This window comes from Mustela nigripes, chromosome 5 (assembly GCF_022355385.1).
Source record: "Mustela nigripes isolate SB6536 chromosome 5, MUSNIG.SB6536, whole genome shotgun sequence".
Taxonomy (NCBI): Eukaryota; Metazoa; Chordata; class Mammalia; order Carnivora; family Mustelidae; genus Mustela; species Mustela nigripes.
In genome coordinates, this window is record NC_081561.1 from 63,531,569 (window position 1) to 63,550,684 (window position 19,116).

At 46.9% G+C, this 19,116-nt stretch overlaps 1 protein-coding gene across 5 annotated transcripts in view; it reads right to left on the reverse strand.

Annotated features, from left to right (window-relative positions):
• Positions 1-19,116, reverse strand: part of DAAM2 (dishevelled associated activator of morphogenesis 2) — a 115,090-nt gene that overhangs the window by 53,447 nt on the left and 42,527 nt on the right. For 2 of the 5 annotated variants that reach the window (XM_059400536.1, XM_059400532.1), the window contains exon 1: positions 14,690-14,922. The exons of the other annotated variants lie outside the window; for them this stretch is intronic. The gene's annotated coding sequence lies outside the window, so the exon portion shown is untranslated. Of the gene's footprint in view, positions 1-14,689; positions 14,923-19,116 lie in introns of those variants that run through there. 5 annotated transcript variants of the gene reach the window in all.

The following is a 19,116-nucleotide window of genomic DNA, read 5'->3' on the forward strand; positions in this document are numbered from 1 at the left end:
GCTCCTAGGGAGCAGAGGATAGAAGTCTTCAGAGACTCACGGGGTTTTCTGTCCATTGTGCCCAGGCATGTTTGAATGAATGTGAAATATTAATAGAACACGGGCTCATCACCCATCTATCTGGAGGGAGAGGTAACCTGGGGGAGTCATCAGAGTGAACCCTGAGTAAGGAAATGGGGCTGATCATTGGAACAGTGTTGAGCCAATACTGAAGGAGATATGGTCAGATTCATTTTCTATACCAACCAAGAACAGAGAATACCACTTTGGCCAGACACCAAAATTCATGAACACCCAACAGTTGAGTGGTCATTGAAGCAGAAAGGGTTAAGTTTTTAGCTGGCTCCTGGGAAAAACTTGTTCAACAGTGCCTGAGCTTGGAAAGAAACACTGGCTAGCCCTAGTCGTTGATGCCACATAGCTTCTAGATGGATAAGCCCAACTACCTGTACATAGGCTTCCCCAAAGTGTTAAAACTACCCTTGACCATTACTGGTTCCCAAATATGCTTTCAGATAACCTGAAGCTCGGGAGAGCTTACCCACAACACTGCTGTCCAGCCATGCTCTCCTCGTTCAGTATTTGTATATCTTAGTTTGGATGTTATTGTTTTTTTATTAAACATAAAAAAGATTCTACTTTTTTTCCCTATTATCACAGGCCTGGGGTTAGGGTTTTTTTTTTTTTAATTATAAAATACACAACACCAAGTTGATCATTTTAACCATCTTTATGCATACAGTCCAGTGGTTTTATGTGCATTCACATTGCTGTGCAACTATCCCTACCATGTATCTCCATAATTTTTTCATCTTGCAAAATAGAAACTCAGTACTCATTAAGCACTAATTTCTCATTTCCCTCTCCCCTGAGCCCCTGGCGACTACCACTTTACTTGCTATCTCTATGAATTTGACTACTCTAAGCAGAAGTATGAGTAGAATCATGGGATTAAAGTCATACAGCATTTGTCCTTTGGTGACTGGCTTATTTCACTTAAAATAATGTCTTTAAGGTTCACACCTTAAAGACATTATTTATGTCTCTCACACATGTTATAGCATGTATGAGAATTTCCTATTTTTTTTTAAGGCTAAATACTATTCATCTGTATTTACATACATTTTGTTTATCCATTCACCATCAATTGACACTTGGGTTGCTTCCTCCTTTTGGTTATTATTAATGATGCTACTATGAGCATGGGTATGCAAATATCTCTTTATGTTTCTTCTTTCAATGCTTTGGTACACATACCCACAAGGGTATTTTCGAGTTTGACTCTAAACTATTTCTCCTAGATTTGGTCATTAACAGAAACTTTCAGAATATACTCATGTTCTTTACCCATACCATTGCTAAAAATGTTGATTACAACAAAAGATTCAGACAGAGCCAGATGACATAGCTACAACATCTGGGAATGCCAACAGACTAGTCATCAACGCTCTCAGGGAACAGTCCTTCAACCAGCTTGGAATCCATAAACCCACACTCTTATCTTGCCCTCTTTGCTATAAAGACAGCATACAAAATCTTTCCTGAAGCCTTGTGGAATTTGAGAAATGCCAAATGTAAGGTGTACCTCAGAATGGAGCTCTAGAACCTTATCAGAAAAAGATAAATGTGTCATAACTTGTTCCTAGTGAACTCAAGGTAACTTCTGGTGAACATTGCTTTATTTCCTAAACCCTAACAATCCAGCTAGTAACGGTCTAATCTGATCAGGCCTCTAAGTCATCACGCATTTTAATTGTCATTCTAGAGGTTTTTTTACTAGCTCCATTTTATCTTTCTTTATAACCTTTGTGACAAGCTTTTTAATAGACCCAGAAGAGCCTCAATTAACACACTGCAGTGGTCTCATATTATTGGTTATCTTTTTTATGTTTATATATTGGTTCTCCACAGGCATAGTGAAGACTTCTTGAGGGTGGGGCCATGCTTCCTACTTCTTTGATACCCCTCCCATTTCTACAGCTAATAAAATGCCTTGCATTTAGTGGTGCTCAGTAAGTATTTCTTGCTCAATTGGGAAATGGCCTGTGCTCATGGAAAAGACAGGCCTTCCTTAATCAGTCAAGAAATATTAGCTGAAATCTCTGACTCCTAGAAGTTGATAAGCAATCAGGAACCTTTACAAAGAGAAAAGGCAACAGTCCTGAGGCTGGGGATAAGGTAGGAAGCCAGTGAGCTAACTCAGCAATCCTGGTACCTGGTGGCAAAGACCAAAAATAGGCTGGCATCTGAGGAAAATGAAAGAGGAAAGGAGGCTTTTGGGGTTTTCTATGGGACTTGATAGCCAGTAGCCAAGAGTAGGTGAGGCAAAGCCCTCGTCTCTGACTATCAGGCTTAGTAAAGCACCAATTCTGCAAGCAGATTGGGGTCAGCCACCCTGCGGGTCCCCTGACCATTGTCAAGTTCGGGATAATGCTGCAGAGTACAGACTAAGTCCCCTTTGTTTCGTCAGCCTCCAATATGCAGCTGTAGCTAGTGGAGAGGCTGTTTTTTCAGGGGACAAAGCATGAGAAGGACACTCCCAGAGGCCACAGTGAGGCTAAGCTGACAGGATGATAGGGTTCAAGGGAGGGACGAGCTGATGTCTGGGAAGACCAGTGAACTTGCTCCCTGCCTTCACCTCCTCAACTTTTTGCTTTTCAGCTCTTGAGCCAGACTTTCTTAGGAACAATCAGGAGTCGGGGGCAGGGTGGGCATACAGTTGGCACACCCTGTTATAGTCTCATACCAGCTGTTTACAGCCATGACTGCTCTGATTGGTCGGGTTATGCTGTATTTGTCATTATATACTTCTTAACATTTTCCCCCAGTACAGGGAGTGAGGCGGTATGGCCTCAAGAGGATGGGAGACAGAGATACTGACCTTCCAAACAGGAAGTACTGTCCCCACAGAGAAGGGCCTGAACACCAGGGGGAGACTGCGTATTTACCCTTTAAAGAGGCAGCCTGTTTAACAGCTCCCCACTATGCTGATGTTCCCCAGAATGCCCTACTCCCAATAACTGTTTCTTAAGACTGTTGAGGCCCCACTTGAACATTTAAGACTAAAACCATAAGCTCTCTGCTGGAACGCATGTAGCTTTAGAGCATAGAGCAGAAAATTGAGATCAAAGGGGGAAAAGTCTTCTCTGAGGTCACACAGCTAGGGACAGAGCTGGGCTTAAAACTGAAGACCCCAGTGTTCAGGCTGTGATCTAGTACTCATCTTCCCACATCAGTGGCCCCTTTCCCCATCTTGCCACAGCCCTATTACTCTATTGCCTATTACCCTATTACTCTATTACACCTCTCCATCAGAGAAGATAAATCTTGACAGCTTTGTTTAGAAATATCTCCAGTCCTGAGGATGCTGTTGGGGCCAGAAGAGGGTTACAGAGATCCTGAGATCTTCCTCTTCTCCACTGTGAGGACAGCTTCCACCTCCCACTGCCCCATTTCTCATCCATCCTGTGCTAAGGCCTCCTTCACCCTAGCAATCTTCCAAGTCAGATGACTGGGACTTGACTTCTGGCTTTGCCTTCCCAGCTGGGTGACCTGAAGCACATTTCTTAAAGTCTTAACCTCTCAAAGCCTTGGGTTCTGTGACACCAAGATAATCACAGCACCTTCCTCAGTGGATTTTGGTGAAGAGTCTGTCCAATAATGTAGATAAGATGTCTGGAGCACACAGGGCACTCTCTGAAGGAGGCCAGCACTGCTGCTATGATTTTGTTATCATTACTGCCAAGGCTTGCCCTGCCCAGACACAGCCTGTAACCACAAGCTCTCTCCAGGCACATCAGGGATCACCAAAGCCTGGCATTGTAGGGATCTGCCCAGCCTGATTTAAGAAGCCACCCAGCTTTGCCTTAGGCCACTGGAAAGTCTGGACCTGAGGGGCTTGGATTTTCCTTGGGCTCTAAGCTAGCTCTGGTTAGAAGGGGAAAGCCTCATCCCTGACACTGGGAAGGGAGCAGAAAAGTGAAGGGGGCCAGAGTGTTCCTTTCTGCAAGAGCACTTCATAAAGAGAAGCAATGGAGGTGCCCACCTTGAAGATAAATTGAGGAGCCATCAAAAGAAATGAAATCTTGCCATTTGCGATGACGTGGATGGAACTAGAGCGTATCATGCTTAGTGAAATAAGTCAGTCGGAGAAAGACAACTATCATATGATCTCCCTGATATGAGGAAGTGGAGATGCAACATGGGAGGCCTGGGGGGTAGGAGAAGAATCAATGAAACAAGATGGGATCAGGAGGGAGACAAACCAAAAGTGACTCTTAATCTCACAAGACAAACTGAGGGTTGCTGGGGGGAGGGGGGCTGGAGGAAGGGGGTGGGGTTATGGACATTGGGGAGGATATGTGCTATGGTGAGTGCTGTGAAGTGTGTAAACCTGGCAATTCACAGACTTGTACCCCTGGGGATAAAAATACATTATATGTTTATAATAAAATAATAATAAATCTAAAAATTTTTTAAAAAAAGATAAATTGAGGAGCAATATAGAAAAATGAGAAGCAACAATAGAACAAAATCCACTGGACTTAAACCCCAAAAGAGGGATTCAACCCATCCTTACCACCACCCACCATTTTCTCCATGAATATTCACTGAATACCAACACCTCTGTGCACTCCACATCCTGTTTCCTTGTCCCTTCTTCTTCTCCCTGGGGGATCAAGGTCTTCCCAAGCCTGTGGGTACCTAAACACAGACTAACTGGCCTAAAACAGACAACCATCAATGATGAAATAGTCTTCCTGTAGGACTGTAAGGTCCCTTTCAAGGCTTTTCTCTAGTACTGTGGTTCCTGCCAGATTTTAACTCTTACTCACATCCTTTTACATCCTGGAGAAATCATACCTAACTCAGGAGACAGAGGCTAGTTCCAGCTCTCACACTATCCAGACGTGGGTCAGAGGGCCAAGGTTTTAGGCTCTCTGGGACCTGGGTTCCTCCCTGTGTGATGGCGGGGCCTGGTCAACCATACTGTTTGGCTCCATTCCAGCCCCAAAGATTTCCCCAGAGGCTCTCCTCATGTGCACAGAGCATGCCTCCCACATTCCACCCCAAGCCAGGAAGTACTTCCTATCACTTGAGTGCAATACTCCCATTTGGCTTGCAAAGATGAAAAATCTAACCCTTACCCCCAAACTGTGGCCCTCTATATACCAGTTTTTACACTAACTAGGACTTCAAAAGCCCTATATCATCAATGCTTGTTCCTAAGTCATAAGTAAAAGCAGAATAATATTAATACTTGAGACTTGGTGTAGACCAGACCCTGGGATCTACTCACATTTCATCCCCATAACAACTCTCTGAGATATGTGGCATCATCTTTAAAAAGTCCTTAAAAGACAAACCATGGTTCAGAAAGCTTAAGTAACTTACCTAAGGACACACAGCCAATTAGTAGCATAGCTAGGACTCAAGCTCATGATGGCATGACTTTAAAGCTATAAACCACTAAGCCATATGGCATGTGCCCAAGAAACACCCTAAGCTGAGCCTCACTCAGAGCTTTCTCAAGCATTCTATAGATCCAGACTCAATAATTCATGATTGAGCATTCCCTCAGAGCTGGACCAAGTGTTTTCCCAGGTATGCAATCTCATGTCAGCCTCACAAGGACTTTATGAGGTCATCATTACTCTCCCCCCAACAGATAATAATATTGAGGTTTATAATGGTATTACCAGCAGTCACACGGCTTGTCAATGGTGCCCATTGCTGCTAAGAGGCAGAGCTGGAATTCACAACTAAATGTTCTGACTAGAGGCTCAGTTCTCTTGTTGCAAAAACAAAGCTGATGCATGAACCCTGACTTTAGCACTTGAGGCCAATGCTGTAGCTTTGGGGTATTCGAACTGCCTTCTCCTCTCATCTTCCCCTACTCCATGCATGGGGGTCATGGAGGCAAGGATACGTATAGCCACTTCCAAAGTGCTTGCTAGGAGCCAGTCACTGTGCTGGCATCTTTCTGCTTTACCTCATTTATTTCCCCCAACCCTCAAATCACTGTCCCTTCCTGGTGATGACATTAAGACTCCCAAAGCCCAGGCAACTCGTCCAAGGGCCACATCTTATAGGGGAAAGGGCAAGCTTTTGTGGATGGTGATGTTGCTTCAAACAGGTTGCTTTGAACCAGTTTCTAGCCTGTGGAGGCTACGCTGGACACGGGGGTTCACCTTGGTGGTGAGGACACAAGAACAAATAAGGTACAGTCCCTTCCCTTGAGGGGTCCCCTTTTGGTAGGGAAGCCAGAAGGGTTAAGGAGACAGGGGCTTTGGCAGCACTAGGAAGGGGGCCTGGGGTGTGAAGAGGAAGTGAGAAAAGACTTCCAGAAGGTGGCACCAAGCCAGTCTTGAAAGAGGTGAGAGGACTAAGGAAAGGTACAGAGGTAAGAAATCCTTTCTGGGCAAGGGGAATGGCATAAAGAGAAAAAGCCTGGTGTGCACAAGGCCAGAGTCCTGACCAGTGGCCTGCTCATTGGTGGCTAAGTTAGTAGGCAAAGGGGATCAACAAGGTATACAAGTCCCTTGGCTTGACACCAGAGTTAAAGCATACTGGGGAGCCTGTTCTTTGCCCCCGTCTTCCTACCAGGTCCCCTGGGGCCCAGGTCTGGGAATGGGGCCCAGAATTCCCCAGAGATACTGCATGGAACATAAGGAATGTAAACAATTTCCTGCTCCACAGGCCAGAGATTCCTCCCTATATACTGACCCTCCATGTGTCACTGGAGGTCACCTAGGAAACAGCCCCAGACACAGGGCCATGACCCAGGGCTTAGCTTCTCAGAGAAGAGTCTGTGCTTTTCCATCCCAGGTCCTCTGCCCACCCATCTCCTCACTGCCCACCTCTACCATGCCTGCTGCCCCTTTAAGGACCTGAAGACCATGCTTTGTGAGCAGCAAACAGGCTTGATAACCCCCACTTCCAAACTGAAGCAGCCTGAATTTTGCAGATGTCAAACTTGACCCTACAAACTCAGCTGGGTTTTTTTCAACTGCTACCCACTCTAACTATGGGACCTCAAACAAGTTACTCAGCCTCTTTGAGCCTCACTTTCTTCATCCATAAAATGGGGCAATAATAACAGCCCCTACCTCATAGGGTTGTCGTGAGAATAAATTAGTTACTCTTTGTAAAGTGTTTGGAACAGGGTCTGGTAATAATAAACACCATCATGAACTCTACAGCTAAGCTACAGTTATAATTGGGAAGATTCCTGGACACTGACTGTATGAATCACAGAAAGTTCACTTTACATAAGAATGAAACTGACATGGTCTGATGGGGGTTGGCAAATATTATAGAGGCTAAATTCAACCCATTTTTGTAAATATGGTTTTTCTGAAACGCAGCCACACCCTTTCATGTAAGTATTGTCTACAGTCCCTGCCCCTTTACAGAAAATTTGCTGATTTCTGTGTTATTAGCTTGAATCATATAAGTGACGGTATTCAATTATGCTCAATCTACAAAATCATCAATTTCATGTGGTTCAACTTAGCAATTCAAATTGGCTTATCGCTTGTCCTATTGCCTTGCCTGTTAAAACAGAGCGGCGTGCTCTAATTTCAGTGATTCTAATCATAACAAAGTTATGGTCATCATCCACTGAGCCCTACTATAGTCAAAGTTTACCTCAGACTTTCAATACACCCTGGCAAGGTAAATATGACCATCACCCCAGCTTGTAGAGAAGAGGAAATCTGAGGCTTGGAAAGATGTGCTGTGTGAGCCTCGGACTTGATCCAGGTCTCCAGACCTGGCGACCTCTCCCACATCTGGTGGCTGCGTCACACAGCTGGTGGGCTGTCCCCCCACAGTGCTCCCCAAGAGGCCGTGGGGAGGGAGACCCATCTGATTAGGACAGGACCTGGAGAGCACAAACACCTCTCATCCCTCCCACTTTTCTGCTGGTCCATCTCTCAGACAGGGCTCGGACCCCCTGGTTGATGAGGCCCCATGCTGTGACTCCCCTGCCAGCCTCAGGACAGTGCTCAGAAGCATCTGGCTTGTAGTGCAAGTCCCCAGCAGGGCTGGGGAGGGAGCAGGGAGCAATTTCAAAAATAAGCAAGTTCTCTTTCCAGGACTGGGGGAGCTATTTTTAGCAGCCGCCTAAATTACGGTTCCCCCTCTGCTCTGGGAAAGGCAAAGAAAGCAAAAGTAAACTGTCTCAGCCCCAGGGTCCCCCTCCATGCAGGTTGAGGGGTGGGAGATACAGAGCCAGGGGAAACAGGGATGAGGAAAAAGAGGGGTCTTTCTGGGTAAGCAAAACTGAAAATTCCCCAATGTGACATTTCTCTGACTCGGGGTGTTGTGTGGCAGTTGTGGATTTTCCCAATCCGTTTTCTCATTTTGAGAAATGATAAAGAGAACATAGATTTCTTTGTCTCACCAGGGTAGAAAACAAGGACATAATTGCTCTCCTATGTCCCAGTCAAGCATGCGTTCATTCGTTCATCCATCTATGCCCTGAGTGACCGTCATGTACAAAGCAATATTCTGGGTGCTTTGGATAAACCCAACATCAAATTCCAGCCCCACTGGGTCTACAGACTTTCTGGGGAGGCATGGGCATAAACAGACCCCAGGCCTAAGCACATCCACCCATGGATGTGGCATTGAAGCTGAGAGTCAGAGGAAGGAAAGATGTGGGTGCATCTCATGGGGATGGTCCAAGAAATCATTCACAACAAAAGGTATGCCAGAGGGAGGACTTGGTGTCAAGAAAAACCCTAAGTTGAGCATGAGGTGAAGGGAAATCCCACTCACCTTTGAACCATGGGTTTTCGGGACACAGACTCCTCTCCCACCCCAGTAGCAACTCCACATAGAACTTATGACTGCCCCAAATGTCATTCCTCATTGCAAGAACCATGAGAGATCACTTCTTACTGCTATCCGCCATTTACTGAAGAGACACCTTGTTCCCGAAGAAAGGATTAGTGTCACACAGTGTTTTCAGCGGGGACAGCTCTTGAGCTCGCAGCAAGAGTAACAGGAGGTGGCTTTGAAATGGTTACAGGACAGCACGTACTCCAGTTAATTTTATGCAGTTATGATTTAATACGGCATCTTTACCTTTGTTTACATTTCTCTCAACTGTGGTGGCGCCGTGAATGGTCTGTGTTTGTGCAAGCTTTGATAAATTTTAACTTTTTGTGATAGATTTGTGTCTATTTTTTGGTAGCATATCAGAGAATAGAGTAGCATCTACAAAACTTTTACACATTCATGACCTACCGAACTTTTTATTTTTTTTTTCTCGAGATTTCCAGGCTGTGTAGTTCATCTACACTTTTTTTTTTCAAATGGCTGAAAATGTCCAAAAAAATCTTCCAAAATGTTTACTGAAAAACAGCCACATTGAAGTGGACCTGCACAGCCCACACACACGTTGTTTGAAGATTCACTATTATTTTCTCAGGCTGAAATGTAGGACTTAAAGAGGGGTGGTGGAAAACAAGATTGGGGCCAGATAAAGGAAGGCCTTGAATGCCCGGTTAAGGAAGGGGAAGTCACTGAACGATGGGTGGCTGGCTGATAGAAGCGAGATCTTGAGTTGGGACTCAGATCAGAGCTGGAATTTGGACAGGCAATTTCTGGTGGCCCTGATGGAGGGCATTACAGGAAAAAGGGACATCAGAGGGAAGATCTAGACAGCATCTCTGCGTGAGTAAGAGTTAATGAGGCCCCACACTGTCGAGAATGGAGGGGAGGGGATGGATGCTAGAGATGTCACGGAGGGGTGTGCACACTAACACATGTGTGAGCTGATGAGGGGGCTTTGGCAAGACATGGACTGGACACAGAAAACAAGGACTTGGGCTGAGATTGAGTGGGAGTGGTGGGGAGCTCTTTGGGCAACAGCTGTGAAGTAAAAGAGAAGAAGGAATTTCCACTCCAAGTCTCTGCTACCCATTAGAGCCAGAGGTCTGGGGTTCCTGGCCAAAGGGAAACCACCCTACACGTGACATGGGTTGCCCCTCCCTCACAACCCTGCTCCCTCCCGCCCCCCACCCCGCCTCTGCTTCTGGGAAGCCAAGTCCCTCCCCTGGTTCACACAGATGGTGCTGTCCTTACTGAAAGGATGCAAGGGAAAATAGCGCACAGCCTCTTCCCCGCACTCCTACATCAGAACACCCAAACATGCTGAGAACCCACATTATTGGAGGCAGCCCAGCTCCCTCCTGACCACTCCTCCTGGTCCTCTTCTCCTGGGGTCCCAGCACAAAAGCATTCTCTCCCTCAGGAAGGCAGAGCCCCAAGGAGCTGCCAGGGCCAGTCAGCCCTGGGACCCTCAGCTGGGCTATGTTCATGGTCATACTCTGGACCCTGGGCTGAGTCTTCCTCAGACATGGTGCCCCCCCCCGCCCTTGTCATCCTGCTAGGCCTTCCCACAGTCCTGCATTTATACCAGAAAAGGCCCTGTGTGTGGCCTCAGGGCTCCACTGGACATAAATCCTGGACCACAAGCACATTCCAACTCTCCAGGGTAGGAGGCAGGGGGAGGGGGACTGTAGGAACTGGGGGAGGGGAGACTAGGAATGGGGTTGACCCCTAGAAGGTAAATGTGATTGAAAATGTAGACCCAGGTGACCTCTTGCTGCCCTTCACTCTTGTTTATACAATTCCATCGGTTCGTTCATTCATTCTAATAAATACTCATTGCACACCTAAATACCATGGAAAGGGTGTGAAAAAATAACCTATGGAAAGGGCTGGAAAAATACCATGGTAAATGGGAGCTCAGTTTGGTGGGGAAGAGAATCAAGCAAACCAACATACTAAAGTGTAGACATGGTTAGAATCAAAGTACAAATGTTTGAGTGTGAGGAATGTTGGTGGAACTCCATCCCAACAGGTGTTCTATTCCTCCCAGAGCACTCTGCTCATCCTAACGGTTTAGTGGAGACATCCTATAAGAGAACAAGTGCTGGGAATACTCAGGGTGCTATCCAAGATTAGGACCAGATGTCCACCCCAGGATTCATAATATAATAAAAGACTGAAAACACCCAAACACCCAAACTACTAAACCATAGGGGATAGTTTAGACAGATGGACATAGAGACATCAAATTGTACACACTTGCGCATGTGCACATGGCTGCCTAAAGTGATTATACTTGGGTTGCTGGAATTTGGGGCTATTTTTCTTATTTTTCCAAATTTCCTATAATGTGAATTTATTCTTTTAATCAGAAAAAAATGATGTTCTTTTTTAAAGAAGATAAACCCTAGACTACAAAAGAGGAGGCTTAGGACTGAATCCAGTCTCTGCCCTTGCAGGCTACCTGGGACAAGAGAGCATAACTTCTTTGAACCTTGTCAGTAAATGAGAAGGGCAAACTCCATGCTCTTCAGAGCTTCTTCCAGCCCTGACACTAGGTTCTGTGCCACAAGCTACATAAAGTACTAAATAATGCCGTTCAACCAGATCCTATCCCCAGAGCTCTGACGAGTTCCTCATTCACCCGTTTGCTCATTCCTGCAACCACCACTGCTGTCAGCACTCCCTCCATGCCTGGCACTGCTCTTGGTGCTGGGGGTGCAGAGGCAACTAATGAAACACGCACTGCTCCTCCCCTCACAGAGCTAGGTCTCCCAAGCTCAAGGCCTCCTTCCACTGCTCTTCTCTTCCACCCCTAATGCCCTATCCCATTAATGATTCTTGCCATCACTTTTCCAAAATGCCTCAGGGATGTGTGTTTCATTCCCAAACACCACATTCCAGACCTGATCCAATCCCATGTAGTCTCATGCTGGGACCAGTGTTGACTCCACATGCCTCCCCTTCTCAGCATCCTGCAAAAGGTTTTTGACTGATGTCTCCAGGAGCACCTGATTCTGCATCCCTTGGGTCGGCATCCCTCAGAGTCCCCAGTCTAAACTGAAAGCCATCTGCTTCAATCATTAGATTTGGCCATTGGGGGGGGGGGACTCACAAATTCCATACCAACCAAAGCTTGAAATCAGATCTACACCCTACAGACCAATGAGGATTCGAAGAACTGGTACTCTCTTGCACCTGCGGGTGGGAACGTAAAATGACATAGCTATTGTGGAGAATGGTTTTGCCACTTCTTAAAAAGTTAAACAGACACCTCCATATGATCCGGTTGTTCCAATCCTAGGTATTTACCCAAGAGAAATGAAAACATATGCCCATATAAAGTCTTGTTCATGAATGTGCTTAGCAGTTTTATCTGTAATAGCTCCACACAGGGGGCACCCAAATGCCCATTAACAGGGGAATCCATAAACAAATTGTACAGTTATCCATATAATAGAATACTACTCCGAATTTAAAGGGAACAAACTATTGATACATGCAACATGTGGACAGAGCTCAAAATAATTATGGTAGGTTAAAAAAAAAAAGTCAGAGGAAAAAAGGATTCATATTGTACAATTCTGTTTATCTAAAGCTTGAGAAAATGTAAAGTCATCCATAGTGAATAAAAGCAGGTCGGTGGTTGCCTCCAGAGGCAGTGGAAGACAGGCAGGAAGGGGGTGGATCTTAAAAGGGCATAAGGAAACTTTTGGGGATGATGAATATGTACATAATCTTGACTGTGGTAGGGGATTCAGAGGTATGTACATAGCTTAAAACATATCAAATTATGTACTTTAATTAATAAGATGATTGCATGCTAATCATACCTCAATAAAGTTATGAAAAACAAAACAGGTCCATTTATAGCCTCACACCATCAAAGCACCAAGGGCTCTGGCCACTACAGTTGGTTACTCTCTAGAAGGTTCCTAATATTATACACTACTGTAAAGATTCTAGGTAAAACCTGAGAGGTGCAGGACGGGAAGAAGGAATCCCCCAACCCAGGCCCAAACCTCAGCTGATCTGGTCCCATCTTGTTGGAGGCACAGTAGTGGTAAACTGTAAAGAGTATAGACTTTCATTAAGCCTGTGGCTATATTACTTAGTTCCTAAAAGCCTCAGTTCCCTGTGGACACACGGATGACGGAGCCCACCACGAGCGCCCTATGAAAGGACACGTATCATGTGCCCAGCTCAGCACCGGGCACATCCCAGGCCCTCAAATTCTGTTCCCTCTTCGTCTCCCAGCCCTAGGCTCCTCACAGTGGTGCTAAGGTTCATAGCTCAGCTGACCAAAGCAGGAGAAGCTGAGGGACTCCCAGGAGTCAAGTGAGGAGGAGGTTAGAAGCCCAGTGAAACTCAAACAGGCACAAACCTGATTCCATGGGGAAGTCTCTGGGGCTAGGGCTGAGTTCACAGCAGCCCAGGGCCTCTGGGTGGGTCGAAATGGACACTCAAAGCCTGGGTTACAGTCCTGGAGTTTGTTAAAAGCATTAGAGATGCTGAGGGGAGTTGAGAAGAGTGGCCATGACATGGAGTTTTCAGGAAAAGGGATGGGGAAGGATGTGGATTTAGTAGGGTGTGAAGAGGAAGACACCTGACCCTGGTACACTACACAGGTAGGTATAGGAAAGGCCCAGAACTGATCAAAGAATAAAAGGAAAGAAGAAACTAATGCATGGGAGTGTGTGAGAGAGTTCAACTCTGTGATGCAGAGGTGGCTATGCAGGATGGTTATGTGTGATACGTGTGGTGTGTCTTTATCTGTGTGCATATATTTTTGGTCTATGTATATGTGTGTTCATCTCCAGGAAACAAATACATGGGATTCTATGGACTTTCAAGTCTCAGCAGAGAGAAGACCCAGTTAGTTTCCCAAAGTACAGAAGCAGAGGAAATAGCAACACCACACAAAATCAGCCCCCTTAGTTTATAAGAAGTTACCCACGCCTGACACTCAGGAAGTATCACTGTAGGGAACGCAGTATTTGCCCTTCAGTTCACTGTGTGCCTCACTATGGCCTGGGAGGGGAGACCCATTCCAAAGATGCTTGCCCCTGCCAGGGACCCAAGACCAACATTCCCATTCATAATCTCATTTCATCTCAAGAAAGCCCAGTGAGGTCAGGATTTCTGATTGAGGAAACATGGAGGTTCAAGGCTAAGACAGAATGACATCCAGACTGGGGCTCTTTCCTGTAACACACCATCTCATTCCAACCCAGTCCCTATTCCACTCCAGGTACGTGCATATGCACGTCCCTGTGACCACGTGTATCTGTATCTATGGGTGTATGTGTGTCTGTGTATATGTGGGTCTAGCAGGTATAATTAACTGGGTTTCCTTTAGGAAATACACAATCTCTCAGCCTCTGCTATTTGAAATATATCCCCAAACTAGCCCATGCGCCACACTTTTACAAGATAGATATTCAAAACATTTCCAGGAAGAAGGATTCACTTAAAAATAGGTTGGGCTCAAACTTCCACATTGGCTTTTACTGAACTATCCTGCAAAGATGATATTATGGTTTGCCTTTTTACTTATAGGGAAATTAAGGCTTAGAGAAGGTAAGCAACTTGCCCAAATTAGTAAAGTACATAAAACATGTGAGTCTCAGTTTGGTCCATTCCAAAAACTCAGACACGGCCTCCCTACGGCACAGAGATGGCAGGGTGTGTAAACAGTTGGTGCCCCCACAGCCATGGCAGCCTCCTGTGGTGCCCCGTCCCTTCCCCATCACCCCATGCCAACTCTCAGGGGACGACACAGCACTACTAGGACAGAGAAACCCTGTCCCACGACCACAGAGAGCAACCCGGCCCATTATCTTACCACACACACTGAGTCATAGAAGGGTCCAGGCTGTTTCCTCCTCTGGGTCAGCTTCTTGGGCGCATGTGCTGGGCAACCTCAGAAAGGCCCCCTGCTTGCCTGAAGGCTCTCCTGTTGTTGTCCTGAATCTCTGCTAACATTTGAACAAGGAGCCTTGCATTTCCATTTTGCACGGGGCCCCGCAAATCGTGCAGCTGGCCCTGCCCATCTTCCCCGGCAGGGAGCTCAGGGAGCCTTTCCCAGGAAGAGCAGCCCCGCCAGCCACTCCCTGTGTGTTTCCAAAAATGTTACCCACAGCCCCTGAATGGTCAGGACAGAACAGAGACAAGTTACTTTAATCTGGAGTGGCTTCCTGCCTGCCTGGCCTTGATGGGCAACTCAGTAACTGCTAGACAGCTCCTCGCCCCGTGTCTCCTTGGTATCCTACCTCACTCCTCCGCTCCACCACATCCCCTGGTTTCCAACCATGTTGTCCTTCTCCTCCTTAAACGCACCATAGCTCACAGGGTTGAAATTCCCAGAGAGCATGGGCATTTCCGCTCAGATCCCCAATTCCCCCCATGGAGCTTTTTCAAGCACACGCAGCAGGAACTTGATAAGTGTGGGTGGATTTAAATAAATGGCAGTATTTCCTGAATTCCTGACCCTATCATAAGACAGATCAATGTGACATTACATTACATATACACAGAGATTGTATTACCTTCTGCAATGGGATAAGCACTAAATACAAGAGACTGTGTTAGTTCTAACTCTGCTCCATTTGGGCTCACAATATTTCCCCCATCCTATTGTCCCCATGGCCATCTCTGCTTCCCCTTCCTCCTCTCCCACCCTCTGCAGATCCTCCCTTCTTTAGGCAGCCTTCCTGATCATCCCAACCTACTCGAATTCTCCAAAACACACTCTGAGCACTCTTTGTTCTGTTTAGAGGACACCTGACCATATACCACGTCATGGCACCCCCATGTTATTGGATTTCTTGTGCTAACTTAAATTTTTTACATCAGCAAACTTTCCTCCTTATCTAGGCTCTGAGCCCCCACAGGAATGGTTCTTGGCACAGTGCCATGTATGCTGCAGGTCATCTCCCTGATGGAAAGACGTCTAATGACAGTAAGTGGTAGTGGGGCAAAAAGAGGAGAGAAAGTTATTAATTCCCAAGAAGGAAATCCTCGTGGCAAACCCAATAAGCTTAGGTACTTTGATCCCTTCTCTTCTGGAGTCCACAAGAGGTCAAACACATCCAGACCTTGGCCAGATACCCTGAAGAGGCATTGCAAGTGACACTCAGCAGGAAGCAAAGGCATGCTCCTTTATGAACCTGCATGGTTAAATCACATCTTGGCATTCCCAGACAAAAAGCAGGACATTTTCATTTCTGTTTGTAGCTATTTTCTGCCCCCCTCCATCCTACAAACAAAAGGCGTATGCCCTGTATAAAAGGCATAAGAGATATTTTTCTTCTCTATGCTTTGAGGAAAGGGATGTTTTCTCCAGGGGAATGGGGACCCAGGCTCTAGGACTTGAGACTCTGGAAGCCAAGCCACCCCTCCCAATGGCTACAAGCCCCAGGAGATGTCTTTGTGTGGACTCTCTCATTTCTAACCCACCTTTCTTGGACTGACATCCCTGCAAGCTCTGCCTTGATTCTCTCCACCAAAGGGGCTTTATTAACCTAGGAGGACTGCTCATCTGCCCCCTTAGTGCCCAGCCATAGAGACCCATGACCCTCCTGAAACCTCACTTCTGGGTACCTCTTCTGTCCTGTCACCCCTCTAAAGGCTCGTTAACCTCTTCTCCCTCCCCCCTGGTATTTCGGAACACTGAAATGCTGATACCTGGCCCCATGGTCCAGGCCACTCTCATGCCTCTGACTTCAACCAGCTGCTTCCCCCTGTCTGGAGAAGCTTCTCTCTGGCCTTCCCCAGGTGCCTGGCCACTCACAGGGCAAGCCACACTCCTTTCCCCACAGGCGGGACTTAGACACCCCTCCCTGGCAACCTGCGTCTCTCCCACCATCAAACGTCAGACAGACCTGCTATTTCTTCCTGAACTGTGGTCACTATCCCTGGAATGTGACCTTCTTGGGGTCGGGGACAGTGCCACATGGTTTATCAGGAACCCACACAGAGCCTGGCACTCAGCAGACCTGCCCGGGCTTTGCCAAGGTTCATATCTCTGATCTCCATCCTGTTTTGGCCTTTCTCCCTCAAACAAATATTCCATATCCTTACTTCAACTAATCCGGTGACAGTCACTCCCAAATCCACCTCCCCCCATGCTCCACCTCCATATGTCCAGCTCCCCACCTCTCCATTTGGATGTGCTCACACAATCCCACCAACTTCCTCTCAAATGGACTTCATGTCCCTTCAGGCCACCCTGGCTTCCTTCAGTGAAAGACACCACAGTCCTGAGGTCCAAAGCTATGGAATCATCCTAAACTCTTCCTCTGTTGTCTTAAGCCCTGCCACATGCCAGGATTTTATATGCATTATTTCAGTGCAATGAACACTTAGAAGTGGATGTTCACATCCTGATTTTACACAGGAGGCAATGGGTGTCTCCACCAAGTCAAGGGACTTGCCCAAGGTCAAGCACATAATCCACTGAGCTGGGATCTGAGGCAGGCGACCTGCTCACACCTTCTTCTTGGCTTCAGGCCCAAACCACCAACAAGCTCCCTCCTAGGAGCACATCATGGCTTCTCATCCCTTTTCCCTTGATTTAGCTCTTGGTTTGCCCACTCTCAGGAGATCTCCAATGATAGCACACCCTCAGGGGCTGAGCAAAATGACAGGTTTCAGGGCCCTGAGATCTGAGTTTGAGTCAGCAAGGACCCAGGAATCTATATTTTAACAAGCTCCCGGAGGGACCAGGAATGCAAGTAGTTTCATTCTCTCTAGGTTCTCTTACCTCCTCTTACACCAGCATCTGTCCTCAAACTTCTTCACGATTCACCCCTTCTCTCCCGAGCTGCGGTCAGGTTCTCCGGTGTCTCCTCACACCTCACAGTAGAGGAGAATCACAGGGCCCGTTCAAAAATATCAACGCATGGATCCCAGCCAGAACCAACTAAAACGGAATCTCTAGGCGGGTATCAGGCGAGCAGTTCATCACGCTTTACCCCAGATTTCCCTGGTTTGAATAATGACAGTCCCATATCGCAGGGGACCTCTCAGTCCTGGGAAAACCAGAACAGTAGTGATCACATGGGCTCTGGCCTTTGTAAGCCTCCCTAGGTGATTCTAATTTGCAAAACACTGGACCACATCTGGGTCCAGAGGAGTCTCTCTCACTCAGACAACTGCCACAGGACATTCCCTAAAGCTGGAGTTCATTTGCCTTTTGTTTTCATTTAACTCTGGTGATCTCAAAATGTCTCTCTAGACCAATGGCATCCCATTACCTGGGAACTTGTTAATAAAAAGCAGAGCTAATTCTAAATCATTTGCTCTTCTCTCGTGTTCACTAGATCTTTGGCAAATCCCTCCTGAGAGCCAGTGGCATTGACAGATTTGAAAGAAGTGGAGTTTAAGGAGTTACCTGTCAGGCATGAGAGGGTATGATGGTGGAGATGGTTTGAGGCTGGGAGGTCAGTCCCCAGGGAGGTGTAGTGGCGCTCAGAGGGGGCCTGGCTTTGTGTCAGATGCAACAAATGTTTGCTGACCACTAACTAACCAGCAGGCTTGTTCATGCCACTTCACTAAATTCAATACTAACATGGTGTTGGGTAAAACCTGCTGCCTTCTCTTGCTTGAGCTCAGGACCATTTGAGAAAGGGATGTGTGAAGCTGACAGATGGAGGTCACAACATCAGCCAGGCTCTGATAAAGCTATCCAAGTATGCAGCTTTATACCTCTGGACGAATGGACTGCCTAACATTCCACTCAGTGAGGCCAGCACACAGGTCCAGGCACTGGCATAGGAGGGTTGACCGTGGACCTCACATAGGAGTGGGCTCGTCTCCCAGAACTGGCCAGACACACCCACCCTGCAGACAGCAGATCCCAGAAAGGGGCAGAAGTATTGGCAGGCCCACCTCATAACTTCTTCTGGAGTCACTGGTTAGAGATGCCTCGCCTATTCCCTAGAGGAAGTGATGGAGAGGATGAGGTGTGAGAGTGAACAGCCAGGGCTGTCCCCCGCCTTCTCCCCATGCATGTTAGAACCCTCATGCCCTTGCCCACCCCCCAGAGATGCTGGCCCGGTCTGGGGGAGGAGCCAGTCACTGATGTCTTATAAGTTTCCTGGCAATCCTTAGGGGCCATCAGGCTTGCATAACCACCCTGGGGAGATCCTCTCCTAGAAACGAGATACCAGGGATGTCCTCTGTATGGGTTGGATTGCTCCTATCTCACAACCAGGGAAACAAGTGCTCAGGAACATCTCTCCCTATACCCAGAGCTGGTGGACAGAACTG